This window comes from Phocoena phocoena, chromosome 3, assembly GCF_963924675.1.
Source record: "Phocoena phocoena chromosome 3, mPhoPho1.1, whole genome shotgun sequence".
NCBI lineage: Eukaryota > Metazoa > Chordata > Mammalia > Artiodactyla > Phocoenidae > Phocoena > Phocoena phocoena.
The window spans coordinates 144,726,504-144,740,594 of NC_089221.1; the positions used below are offsets into that span (position 1 = coordinate 144,726,504).

At 42.5% G+C, this 14,091-nt stretch overlaps 1 protein-coding gene across 2 annotated transcripts in view; it reads left to right on the plus strand.

The window, feature by feature from the left end:
* Positions 1-14,091, plus strand: part of TENM2 (teneurin transmembrane protein 2) — a 990,950-nt gene that overhangs the window by 686,978 nt on the left and 289,881 nt on the right. The window lies entirely within an intron of this gene.

Genomic DNA, 14,091 nt, shown 5'->3' on the forward strand with positions numbered 1-14,091 from the left:
GTAAGGGATAAGATAGCTTTCCTAGAATATAAACGCTACCAGGCTCTCACTATAGCCTCTTTCCTGAAATGAGAGCCATTGAGTTGGGAGTGTTAAAGCATTTTGTAAGGTATGTTTACTCTTTCTGCAAATACTGCCACCTGGCTCTTTGGTGATGCTTCTTGTTTCTGTAATTTATTTCAAATTTTCAAAAATAAGCTTACGACATGGGTTGGATGCAAGGAGTCTGACACAGTGTTTAGGGCCAACCAGAATGTAACCTTGCTGAGGAGTTCAATGTGGACCACCATTCTCTACATTTAGAAACCAACTACAGGTTTCTCAAAAAGTTAAACATAGTTACCATATGACCCAGCCACTGCAATCCTCCAAATAACTGGAAACAGGCACTTAAACAAGTACTTGCTTGCAAATGTCCAGAGCAACACTATTCCCAGTGGCCCAAAGATGGAGACGACACAAATATCCATCAGTGGATGAATGAACAAACAAAATGTGGCACACATACAGTCGGCCCTCCACGTCCGCAAGTTCTGCATCCGTGGAGTCAACAAACCGTGAATCAAAAATATTTGGAAAAAAAAAAAGTTCCGAAAAGCAAAATTTGAATTTGCGATGCGCTGGCAACTACTTACATAGCACTTATATTGTATTTACAACTGTTTACATAGCATTTACATTGTACGAGGTAATACAAGTAATCTAGCGATAATTCAAAGGAGGATGTATGTAATTATATGCAAATAACTCTGCCATTTCATATAAGGGACTTGAGTATCCATGGATTTTGGTATCCAGGTGGAGTCCTGGAACCCGTCCCCTGCAGATACTGAAGGTTGATGATATATATGATGGAATAGTATTCAGCCACAAAGAAAGTAATGATGTACTAATAAATGCTACAGTGGAGATCACCTTGGAAACATTATGCTAAGTGAGAGGAGCCAGGCATAAAAGGTCACGTGCTGTATGATTCCGTGTAGTAACTGAAATATCCAGTATAGGGAAATGCATAGAGATAGAAATCAGATGAGTGATTACCCGGAGCCGGGGGTGGGGGAAGAGGGAATGAGAGTTGCTGCTTAATGGAGACAGGGTTTTCTTTTGGGGTGATGAAACATTTTGGGACAAAATAGAGGTGGTTGTACGACATTGTGAACACCCTAAGCGCCACAGAATTGTACACCTTAAAATGGTTAATTTTATGTTATGTAAATTTCACCTCAGTAGGAGAAAAAATTAATTAATGGAAAACAGCTAGAGGGTCAGTGTGTCTCCCTCGGTCTAAAAGATCTACTCATGGGAGAGACCAAGTAGTCTGGAGAACCCGATCCTTGCTCCAGTCTTTTCCAAGCAGAATGCTAGGGCATAAACGTCTATTTCCAAAACATGCTCTCAAATGGCTAACTTTGAGGGCACGACAGAAAATATCAGCACGTGTGATTTGATTAATAGGTAAATGGATCCATGTGGGTAATATGTTAGCATCTGAAAGATGGTCCACGCGATCCCTGTGCAGCATCATGGTAAATGCAACTCTTCAGGCTTTCCCGAGATCACTGAAGCACCAAAGATAGGAAATAAAAAAGGTGTATCAGGCAGGACTCCTTTGTTACAGAGGTAGGGAGGAAAAAGAGAAAGATAAATGGATTCTTCTCTGGGTGGTGGAGGGTAAACATAGGAGGTTTCGGAGATGAGATCCATTCTCATCACATTCTTTTAAAAGTGATTTGGAAGGGAAAATACACCATGAAATCTCCATGTTTGCAGAGATGCGAAACCTATGAAGATAAACCGCTCGGTATATCGGTGGGCAGAGAATTGACAGATAAGGAGCAAGTACATTTACCAAAAATTCTTCCAGGCTTATACGAATATTATCTCTGAGGCTCCTGGTTACAAACCAGGAACTAGCCCTGAGATTAGTGTAAACTAATGCCTGAATATATACATCTATTGGGTTTACTGTGAAAAGGGAGAAATGAAGGACTGCAAAATGTACAGAATCACGAAGTAGGGTCCTAGAACTAAGCCTAAAAAATGCATTACCCCACTGTTTTCCTAAACCATCGTGTGTTCTCAGTGGAAATGATCCATGTGATTATGGCTAATGTACCTCAAGAATGACAGACAAGTTGAGGAGCGTTCTGGCTTGAAAGATCGAGAAAATTAGAAGGCTCTCGCAAAACGTGCTAGAAGCCTCCTCAGAATAGAAAGGTGAAGGTTTCTCAAAGGATTTAAAATCACCACGTGTAGACATAATGAAAACGTGGTCTTGTTTACCAAAACCTTGAAAACCAAAATGACAGAGCATCCCTTGAAGGAGACGCTACAGCATAAACAAATAGAAGTGTTGCATCTGGAAGCAGACAGGAAACTTTGAAATCCGTGCCTTCCTACAGGCAGCAGAAAATAAACTTTTCAAGATCTAGATTAGCTCGTGTTTTTATTCATTTCCTAAAAATTGATCGAACACCAGACATCTGCTGGCACTCTCCCAGAGACTGGGGATACAGTGGTAAGGAAGACTTCATCTGGGCCCTTAAGGAAGGTGCATGCCATTGGGGAAGCAGACAGTAAGACAGGCACAGACACGATAGCTACTCAAAGGGATTAGTGCTGAGCAGATGAGAAGGCTGTGTCTCTACACCACTGCCGTGAACCAGGAAGTGGGGTGGTCCTCAGGCCAGGGAGGATAATCAAATGATGGGGTGGGAAGGACTGATCAAGGAAGGCTTTCTGAGAAAGTGAGCTTTGAAGGGAGCCTTGAAAGAACTCAGAAGGAGGAGCCATGCAGATATCTCAGCTAAGAACATTTCAGACCAAGGGAAACACAGTGAGGATACCCTGAGATGGAGAGAAGCCTGGCCTCTTTGAGGGACAGCAGAAAAGTATGGCGAAGCTTCAGGAGCAGAGTCAGTGGAGGCCAGGAGGAGGTGAGATAGGCCATAACAAGGTTCCTCATCAGCCATGGCAAGGAGCTGGATTACTGCTAATATAAAGGAAGTGGCAGATTTTAAGCGGAAGAGTAATGCGATTTGACTTGTGCTTGCAGACAGTGACTGGCTCCTGAGTGGAGGATGGATGTAAAGGGCCAAAGCGGAAGAGGGGAGACCTGTTTAGAGGCTGCTGGATGCTGTAGGTCAGGCGCAAGGTGATACAGAGGTGTAAGTGGCGAGAAGAAGATGGATTGGAGGCAGAAAGGAAATCGACTGAAGATGGATCAGGTGTGAGGGAAGGACAGGAACCCTAGTGAAGCCTAGTGAGGTGTATGGTATGGCGCTCACCCGGATGCCACCCTCTGAAACTAGAGCGCGCATCTCGCCTGCCAACAGATCTCAGCCAAGTCCCTCTCTGAGACTGAACTTCAGCTAAAGACAGCCACCCTGCACCCAAGGTTACATCCCTGTGGACAGCCTACATCTAATGACTGGTCCAGGTGAGGTTATTAAGGCCCAAATCCTGCAGCCCAAACTGAAACCACTCTGCAGAGGCATCCCAGCTCCAGGGCTCGCCCTTTGCGACAGCATCCCTGTTCAGTTTCTCCCTCCGCCCAGCCTGCTTCTGTCACTCCCAAGAGCGCTTGCTAATAAAGTTTCTGTATGCAGATGTTTCTTCCTAGAGTCTGCTTCCTGGGGATGGCACCTGTCCAGCTGATGGGTGAAGGCTTCTTTAACCAATATGGGTGAAGCCTGAAGAGAAGGATAGTTTGGAGTGAAAATCAGGAGTTGTGTTTGCTCACGTTCACCTTAAGATGTCTAATTATATCCACATGCCGATAGAGTGATAGGTGCCATGTTAAGGGGTGGCTAGAATATTCTGGAGAAAACCCCAAACCCTCAAGGCAGATGACAAAGAATACAGCCAGGCCTTCTCATCATAGAGGACTAGACTGAATTACCATGAGTCTCTTCTACCATAGTTATTTTCAAGTTTGAGTGTTCCTAAATCTGCTTCCTTTGTTCACAGAGAAGATAAAGTTTAAAACCCTTTGTATTTGGACTAAAATCCAAATTCCTTGCTCTCAAAACCATGCATAATATAGTCTTCCATTGGGCCAACCTCTTCTTCCCACCACTTAGCCCCTGGATCACGACCCAGTGATCCACGCTGTTCTTCATTCACAGCCTCAAAAATTCAGTCTTTCCCACCTCAGGGCCTTTGCACATACATTTCCTTTGCCTGGGATGCTCTTTCCACCGTTCGATTACCCGTTTCTTATCCTCAGACCTCCTCTTCTTGGTCATCTCCTCAGGGAGGAGTGACCACACTAATGGCGTCCCACATTTTCTCTTAGTTCTTTGTTTCCTTCATAGTACTTCTCACACTTTGTAATTATTTCATGTATTTATTGGTTTACTCAGACTTGAGTTTTGTTTATTTGGTCTGTCTCTCCAATTAGAAATCCCCCATGAGGGTAAGGACTTAATTCACCATTCTATCCATGTGCCCAATAAATATCGGTTGACTCATAACTTCATATTTTAGATATTATATTCTTTCCAGAGTTGAGGAAAAAATGCAATACATACATGGATTAAACACCTCCTATAGGCCAGCTTCTGTGCTCACAAATGCTATTACCTCTTTCAGCCCTTCCAACAGTTCTGTAATGTACATATTATTATTTACCCATCCTTTAGAGGAGGCATCTGAGGCTCAGAGAGATTATTTGGCATTCCCAACGTCACGCAGCTCCTCATGGAGTTGAGATTCCAATCCAGACGTGCCTCACTCCAAAGCCTGTACATTTTCCATTAAAACGTAATTTGTGTGTTCCTTCAGCAGACATTTGTTGAACACGTACTATGAACAAAGATACTAGGAAGCAAAAGATATAGGACCTGCTGTGGAGAAGCTTGTAATTTGACTGGAGGGACAAGGCAAACACACAGGACAGATGTAATAGCGTGAAGCAGGATATGATAAAGGGACATACTGTAAGGTTCCTTCCAGCTCGAAAATTCTTTGTGGATGGTACAGGCAGTAAACACAGTGGGAGAAGTCGTTCTGCTCCTTGATTGTATCTGATGGCATGCATTCTGTCTGCATCCACCTCTGGCTGCCAGTGAACACAAATGCAAGTCTATTTCAGATGGCTGTCTCTGCACTCCCATATTATACTGTAGGGTGGATTCAAGGTCAAGTTTGAAGTCACATATTATAGTGTATGGTAGATTCAAGGTCATGTTTGAAATCAAAGTCAGAAGTCTTTGTTTTTTTTCCTCGACTGTATTAAGACTCTTACCAATTAACTTGAAAAAAGTCAAGAAGTGAACAACTGGCGGGGGGCGGCGGGGGGGGGCGGTGGTTTGAGGGAGGGGGAAGACTCCTTATCTCATCCCAAAGACTCTGAAATGGATTTGCTCACAAAACACCAGGTTTCTTTAGTGACCTCCTGAGACTTTGCCTGTCACACTGAACAGCATATCATTTCATAGGGGGAAAAGAAAAACAAAGTGTTTCCATGAGAAAAGGCTATGTTATATCACAGTGTGACGCTATTTAAATATCAAGCTTCTATTTAGAAAATGGAAGGCAATAAATTGAGTTGCTAATTATTCCAGCTGTGAGTATTTTGGGTATGACTGCACATTTTGAAGAGGGCAAAATAGAGGATCTTCCTGTTGCTCATGGCATATGCAAATGTAATGACGGTCCCCTCTGATCTAAAAGGTTCAGGGGTCAGAAACCTTGAAAGCCTATTTCTCATTGCATCAAAATTGGTTTGAGTCTAAGCTGAGGGACTCATGATATGAAATGGGCTTTTCATTATACTAATTGGGTTATTGGCTGCTTCTTCAAACTTGGGAAGTAGCAGTTTTTTTTTAAAACATTTTTAAAGTTTTGTTTTTAAAGCAACAGTTCACCTCTCAACCCAAGCGTAAATTCCCAACCGGAAGAGGAGAAGAAACATATTAGTGATGTCCTCCATCCCTTCCCTTCCTAATAAAATTATTTTTGAGGGGTGGAGCTGCCAGCAATGCTCTAGTCACTGTGCTAATTAGGACAACGCATTCATTTTACATATATTTTAAAGGAGCTGGGCACTGCGTAGGTCAAGGAGATCTAGTAAAGAGCAAGATACACGTGATTCCTGCCTTCAAGCGATTAATAGCTACATGTATTGATCACTCACTGGACGTCAAGCTCAGTGTTAAGGCTTTCACGTAAATAAATTCATCCAATCCCCCTAACAAGCCTATAAAGTAGGTACGAGCCATCTTTCCCTTTAAAGGTGAGGCCACAGGGACTTAGAGGGGTAAGTAACTTGCCCAATGCCAGGATCCAAACCTTGGTTGTCCAGGTTCAGAATCTGTACACTCAATACCTTACTGGTTTCAAAAAGAATTAAATTACTAATAATAAGAGAATGTTTATATGTAGGGGAAAAGTCTGACTCTAAACATCAGATGTTTACCAGTCTCTCTCTCAGAGTACGGGAGACCTTGGCTTTCTGTTTTGTTTTTTTTTTTAACTTATATACTTTGTCTTTCTTTTGTAATGTGTACCTCTTACATTTGCAAATAGGAAAATAAAGGCACGACAGTTAAAAGATTGCTTAGTTTTGCTATTCAAAAAGTGGCTGGGGGGCTTCCCTGGGCGTCCAGTGGTTAAGACACCGTGCTTCTAATGCAGGGGTGTGGGTTTGATCCCTGGCTGGGGAACTAAGATCCCACATGCTGCGTGGCACGGGTAATAAATAAATAGTGGCTGAACAGTATGGTATCCAACATCATCTTTCTCATTATCTCACGGTTTTTCCATCTCATCCTGGAAGCTTCTCTCTTTTTGTGTTTTCTTTTACTCTGCGTGCCCTATGTGTGTCTCTCTCTCCCTTCTCTCTCTTTCTACCTCCTTCTCTCTCTCTCTCTCTCTCTCTCTCTCTCTCTCTCTCTCCCCCTCTCTCCCCCCATCTCACCCACCCTTCGAGTTTCCCCTCTACCACCACCATTCCTTCTCAGATTGGAGAGCATAATAGCGATGCCAGAAAGTGTGGTGGTTATTTAACCTCTCTCCTGCTAAATGTTTTATCATATCTTCTCAAAATCTAATTATACCAACTTTACATGCTACAGTACCCTTTATGGGCTGCCTCTTTTAAAAATTTTTTTTTAATTTTTTATTTTTTCCTTTACCATCTTTATTGGAGTATAATTGCTCCAATAATTGGAGTTATAATTGAGTATAACAATGGTGTGTTAGTTTCTGCTGTGTAACAAAGTGAATCAGCTATACCTATACATATATCCCCATATCCCCTCCCTCTTGTGTCTCCCTCCCACCCTCCCTATCCCACCCCTCTAGGTGGACACAAAGCACCAAGCTGATCTCCCTGTGCTATGCAGCTGCTTCCCACTAGCTATCTGTTTTACATTTGGTAGTGTATGTGTGTCATTGCCACTCTCTCACTTTGTTCCAGCTTACCCTTTCCCCTAAGTCAGAAAGAGAGAAACAAATACCGTATGCTAACACATATATATGGGCTGCCTCTTTATTAAACTAACTCCTTTAGACACAATAAACCTGGTGCTTCAAAGGGCACGGCCAGCGCCAGTGAGATGGGATGGGATATTCTGTACTGATCACCACCCCCCAACTCCTGGTGCACTTCTGCCTCTCTCCTTTCTCTGGCTTTTTATCAAATTTCAGCAACAGCCTGTATGATACTCAGAATCTTTCAGGGATTAATGGACGGCATATCAATACTTTCATCCGCTACTCTGAATACCTCTGAGTTTGTTTTCTGGAGAAGTCAATTTTCTCGGTAGAGCAACAATTAATACCTGGTTTCCCTGATAACCAGAGCTGCTTTTTTGCACACGGTGCTACTTGGAGACCATTCAAGGCGTTCACTCGGTTTCAAGGAGAACGTTGGCTGCGGCTGACTTCATGAGCAAAGACAGCGGCTGCGTTGTTGTCATTAGTCGTCCTGGTTAGTTGCATGGTGCTCTGTGATGAGACAGCGGGATCCAGATTGAGAGAGAGCGAGAGGAAGGAAACAAAAACTTGTCCTCTGTACAGTTGTTTCTCTAGTACATTTCCTTTTCGAAGCCCTGCTGGGATTTCACCCTGGGAATACAGCTAAACCAAGAAAAAAGAGGGCGACAGCCTCTTAGGATCCCACTGGTTGCAAGCTGAAAAACAAAACGGTACTTGGTGTTAAGGGATTTTCCATATTTGTTTCTTTGTTTCTTTGGTAGGTTTTCAGGTTAATGAGTGAGTTTATTCACAACTGACTCAGGAGAGAAGGAAGAGAAATCTTTTGTTGGGGCCTCAAGTAATTTGGCCAGCCACTGCTTCTCAAAGCTTCAGCTCTAGATCAGTCGAACTCCATCTCTATCGCAAGAATAAAATAAAAATGCAATAGTGAAATATACAGTGAATACTTATATTTCAACAGTGAAATATACAAGCAGCTCATGCAGCTCAATATCAAAAAACAAACAATCCAATGCAAAAAGAGGAAGAAGACCTAAATAGACTTTTCTCCAAAGAAGATATACAGATTGCCAACAGATACATGAAAGGATGCTCAACATCACTAATCATTAGAGAAATGCAAATCAAAACTACAATGAGAGATCACCTCACAGTGGTCAGAATGGCCATCATCAAAAAATCTACAAACAATGAATGCTGGAGAGGGTGTGGAGAAAAGGGAACCCTCTTGCACTGTGGATGGGAATGTAAATTGATACAGCCACTATGGAGAACAGCGTGGAGGTTCCTTAAAAAACTAAAAATAGAGCTACCATATGACCCAGCAATCCCACTACTGGGCATAGACCCTGAGAAAACCATAATTCAAAAAGAGTCATGTACCACAGTGTTCATTGCAGCTCTATTTACAATAGCCAGGACGTGGAAGCAACCTAAGTGTCCATCGACAGATGAATGGATAAAGAAGATGTGGCACATATATACAATGGAATATTACTCAGCCATAAAAAGAAAGGAAATTGAGTTATTTGTAGTGAGGTGGATGGACCTAGAGTCTGTCATACAGACTGAAGTGAGTCAGAAAGAGAAAAACAAATACCGTATGCTAACCCATATATATGGAATAAAAAAAAAAAAAGGTTCTGAAGAACCTAGGGGCAGGACAGGGATAAAGACGCAGGTGTAGAGAATGGACTTGAGGAGATGGAGAGTGGGAAGAGTAAGCTGGGAAGAAGTGAGAGAGTAGCATGGACATATATACACTACCAAATGTAAAACAGATAGCTAGTGGGAAGCAGCCGCATAGCACAGGGAGATCAGCTTGGTGCTTTGTGACCACCTAGAGGGGTGGGATAGGGAGGGTGGGAGGGAGACGGAAGAGGGAGGGGATATGGGGATATATGTATACATAGAGCTGATTCACTTTGTTACACAGCAGAAACTAACACACCATTGTAAAGCAATTATACTCCAATAATGATGTTTTAAAAAAAATGCACGGTGTTTTTAATTGATGGGGTCCTTCTTACATGGATGTGAGGCATGAGTTTCTTGTTTGTTAGACTTCTTTTTAAAATCTTCCATGGTTGTTTCATCAGAGAAAAAGGTATGCCCTTAATTTTCTAAGCCAATCTGAAGCAAAATCCTGGTTTGCCAAGATTCTGCCTCAAAACTGCATGCCTTTGCTGCTTTGTAAAGCTCATGGGGGAATGGCTGTTAGGTTTGCGTGCTCTCTCATAGTTTTTATTAAACAGTTTTGTTTTCACAAGAGGAGAAGTGGTGACATGTACTAAAAAGATTGATAGTTTAGGGTGAAGTGATGATTACTTTATTCTAAGAGCTCACTGGGACTGAGGGTACAGAACAGAGGACAGAGAGGAACCATCCTTCCTTAGCTTTACTGCTCAATTCGACAGCCAGCCTCTGAGCCCCTAACCTGTGCTGAGCAGAATGCTGGGTCCCGGGACTGAAGCTTTGATAACCCACGTGGCTACGAAGGAAAGACATATGCAAAGACATATGCACACAAAAAAAGAAGTATTATTTTTTTGTGCAACATCAAGGGCTGATTTTCTCTCTCCCCTCAAGTGTTAGCAAACTCCAAGGGCAGCACTTTAGGGGCCCCTCATTTGCCTTTCCTTTCCGAGGCACAAGTGGCCGATTCTGAGAGCAATTGAGTTGTGCTTGAAGAATGTCAAGTGCATTTGGAAACGACACATTTCTGCTGATGCCTGGAGTCCTGAGCTGAGCTACTTCCATGGCCGACTGCTGGGAAGACGTTCGGTTGGGGCATCACAAATGACCCCTTGGAGCACCCTCAGCCTGCCCCTGAGGGGGAAAAGCTGTCTTAATAGCCAGCTCAGGAAAAATCCGGAGAAGTTCCCTAAGCCTTCCGGGTCCTCCCATTGACCATGTGGCCAGGCCATCACCTTGTGGGTCTTGCTTCATTTTATTTATCTTTATTCCTGCTTCATGTGACTGCGACCTTTGGGTGAATCAGAGCTTGCATTTTTTCAGCTTGTTACTATGAAAATTTTCAAACATTCAGAGAAGTTGGAAGAATAGTACTACATAAGAAAAACCACCTAGTTTCAACAATTGCTATCATTTTGCCACATGTGCCTTATATATCTATATAGAGAGAGATCTTTTGGCTGAGTCATTTGAGAATAAGTTTTGACATGACATTTCACTCCTAAAGACATCAGCATTCAAAACTTGCATTTTAAAAAATATATCTATATTAACCATCTAGTGTGTTCTGGATAAGTCAGACGTATTTGAAAGTTGCAAAGACAGTTAGGGTAGAGTTTCTTAAACTTTATCATACATTAGAATCACTTAGGAAGCTTCTTCACCAATACACTGCCAGACCCCAGGCCTAGGTCTGGATGCAGCCCAGGAATTTGTACTTTTCTAGCAGAGCCTTCAAGTGATCCTAAAGCAGGTATTTATGGGACGTGATCTAAAGATCACTTCTTTAGAATCTTTCTTTTTTTTTTTTCGCTACGCGGGCCTCTCACTGTTGAGGCCTCTCCCGTTGCGGAGCACAGACTCTGAACACACAGCCTTAGTGGCCATGGCTCACGGGCCCAGCCGCTCCGCGGCATGTGGGATCTTGCTGGACTGGGACACGAACCCGTGTCCCCTGCATCGGCAGGCGGACTCTCAACCACTGCGCCACCAGGGAAGCCCTAGAATCTTTCTTTTTTTATTTGCTGAATGTAATCTTCTAGAGATTCAAAACAGCAGGGTGTAACTGTATTGTGTGAGGAGACTACATGTCTTTGGTACTCTGATTTAATAATTCTAAGGACCAGAAACTAGAAACAAGGGATGTGATAACTAAATGAGTTTCATTTAATAATGATCATTAGAGACACCACAATACCAATGAGCGGCCTGAGAGATGTATCCTGAAAAAGATAATACAGTGCCAAAAAGTATACAGGTTGTTTTTGGTCTGTGGCAGGATCTGGCCTTGTATGTATAAATATAGACAGTTGCCTGTATGAACTATGCAAACTTATAAATCTGTTTGGAAAATAAGAGTCAACATGGCAGAAGGAATCCTAATTTCAGAATTCAAAATGTTCACAGTACTGTCCTTTTAGCATTCATGATTTTGGCCTTGGGAACGTTGCAGGTCTTTCACTCAACAAAGATTTGTTGACTTTCTTCTTTGTGCCAGGCTCTATTCTAGATGTTAGGATACAGTGATGAACACATCAGACAAACCCAATTATTTTGGACTTCATAGAAATTCAGTTCTAATGATGGAGGCAGACAGTAAATAGCACAAATGCATATACCCTGAAGAAGAATAAAGCAGTTATAACAGGATAGAGAATGACAGAGAAAAAAGTAAGGGAGGCAGGAAAGATCTCTCTGGGAAAGTGACTCTGGAACAGAATGTTGAATGGTATGAAGAAACGAATTGTGCAGCTATTTCCAGGCGAAGGGAACAGCAAGTGCAAAGGCCCTGAGGCAGGAATATGTTGGATGTGATATGATGAGGACTAGCAAAAGGACAGTGTAACTCATGGAGGGGAGGAGGATAAAGTGGAGGAAGATACAGTTGGAGAGGTGGCCAGGGGTCAGATCATGCAGGGAATTGTAGGCCATGGGAAGGATTTCTGATTTTATTCTAAGTATTATTGGAAGCCTTTTCTTTTACTTTGCTTCCTTCTTTCCTTCCCTCCTTCCCTTCCCCTCCCTCCCTCCCTCCTTCCTTTCTTTCTTCCTTCCTTCCTTCCTTCCTTTCTTTTTTTGAGAAGGGGACGGTGATGACATGTGACATAATCTGACTTTCTTTTTAGAAGGAAGTATGAAAAATAGATTGGATTGTCAAGGGGACAGTGTTAGGATCTCATGAAGCAATCCCAGTTAAGTCCCTACATACGAACGACTTCCATTCTGAGAGCTCTTTCATAAGTCCAGTTTGTTCATAAGTCCAGCAAAGTTAGCCTGGGTACCCAACTAACACAGTCAGCTATATAGTGTACTGTAATAGGTTTATAATACTTTTCACACAAATCATACATTAAAAAAACAAAAAAATAAAACATTTTTAATCTTATGGTACAGTACCTTGAAAAGTACGGTAGTGCAGTACAACAGCTGGCATACAGGGGCTGGCATCGAGTGAACAGGCAAGGAGAGTTACTGACTGGAGGAGGGAGAGGAAGTGGGAGATGGTAGAGCTGAAGGATCGTCAGCAACAGGAGACGGAGGGCAAGCTGCAGTTTTCACGCATGCCTGACGTTGATGGCACAGGTTCTGGGCTTGAAATAAAGATACTGTACCGCTGTGCTCTCTACAGTATTTTATGGTAAAGTACACAAAAGCACAACCACTTGTAGAGGATGCACACGTGTGACAACGTACATGAGACACGTGAACTAACTTACGTGATTGGACAGGCAAACACATGTTCGCACCTTTGAAAGTTCACAACTTGAAGGTTCGTGTGTAGGAGACTTACTACATAAGAAATAATAATCATATTCTTCTATTATTTCTTATAAATGAGTGCATTAAAAAATAACTAAAGTCAATTTAAACTTCTTAATCTTCATCTTGTGATTTCCCTCATGTTGCTAAAACATTCCTGCTTTCGCTTTATTGATTCTGTCCACAACTGTGACTGATGTTGAGGCCCTGCCGTTTAGATTCTGGAAGTACCAAGATAGTAATACCACTGTCAAGTGTAAATTTGGTTTGGGACAGACACATTAAACATATTTACATAACATAGTATATAATATGTTATATATTATTTATATAAGTATTGTTTGTATATACATTTATATATATATGCACACACACACACACATATATATACACACACACATATATATAAACAAGTATATAAATAGCTTCTTGAGTGCACAAAGTGACGGGGTACTTGGGCTGGGGGGGAAGGTTGGAATAGGTTTCCAAGGTGGGTCGTTGGCAGGTGAGTAGGAGTTGGGTGGGGTGGGATGGGTGGGAAAGAAAAAGAAAAGCCATTCCAGAAAGCATTACACATCATCCACAAAGGCACCGTGGCATGAACAGACTAGTTAAGGAGCACTGTGTCTGTTTGGTGTGGCTGAAGTATGGAGTTCACGGGAGCTGGAAGCATAAGGTTGGAGATGAGGATAAAAAGGCTGAGTAGTGGTTGTAAGAGTGTGGTCCCGTATTGAGATTTGGGTTTTCCTCTTCTAAGTACTGGAGAATCCCTAGGGATTTATAAGTGAGGGCGTGATGGAATTTCTGGTTTGGGAAGAGAAGTAGCAGAGGGATGAAGGAGAGGGTTGGTGGGAGAAGTTTTCAGAAATAAAATGAAAGGGAACTTTAACCCATCGTGTAGGAGAAGATGAGGGAAAGGAGGGGGTGAAGATGACGATTGTGTCCTAGACGACTGGGAATAACAGGAGTCAGGAGGAGTGTGATTGGGGAGGGGAAGGAAAAGAGTCCGTGTTTGGTTGCAACGTGCTCAAGAGAGTTAAGGAAGGTAGAGGAAGACATGCCCAAAACACAATTGGAATGTGGGTCTCAGGAAAGAACTTGAGCTGGAAATGGAGATCTGGGGACTCCAGCCCCATCAGTGATGGCTGAAGCCAGGGGAATGGGTGAGATCTCTGTTGGAGTGAAAACTGGTGT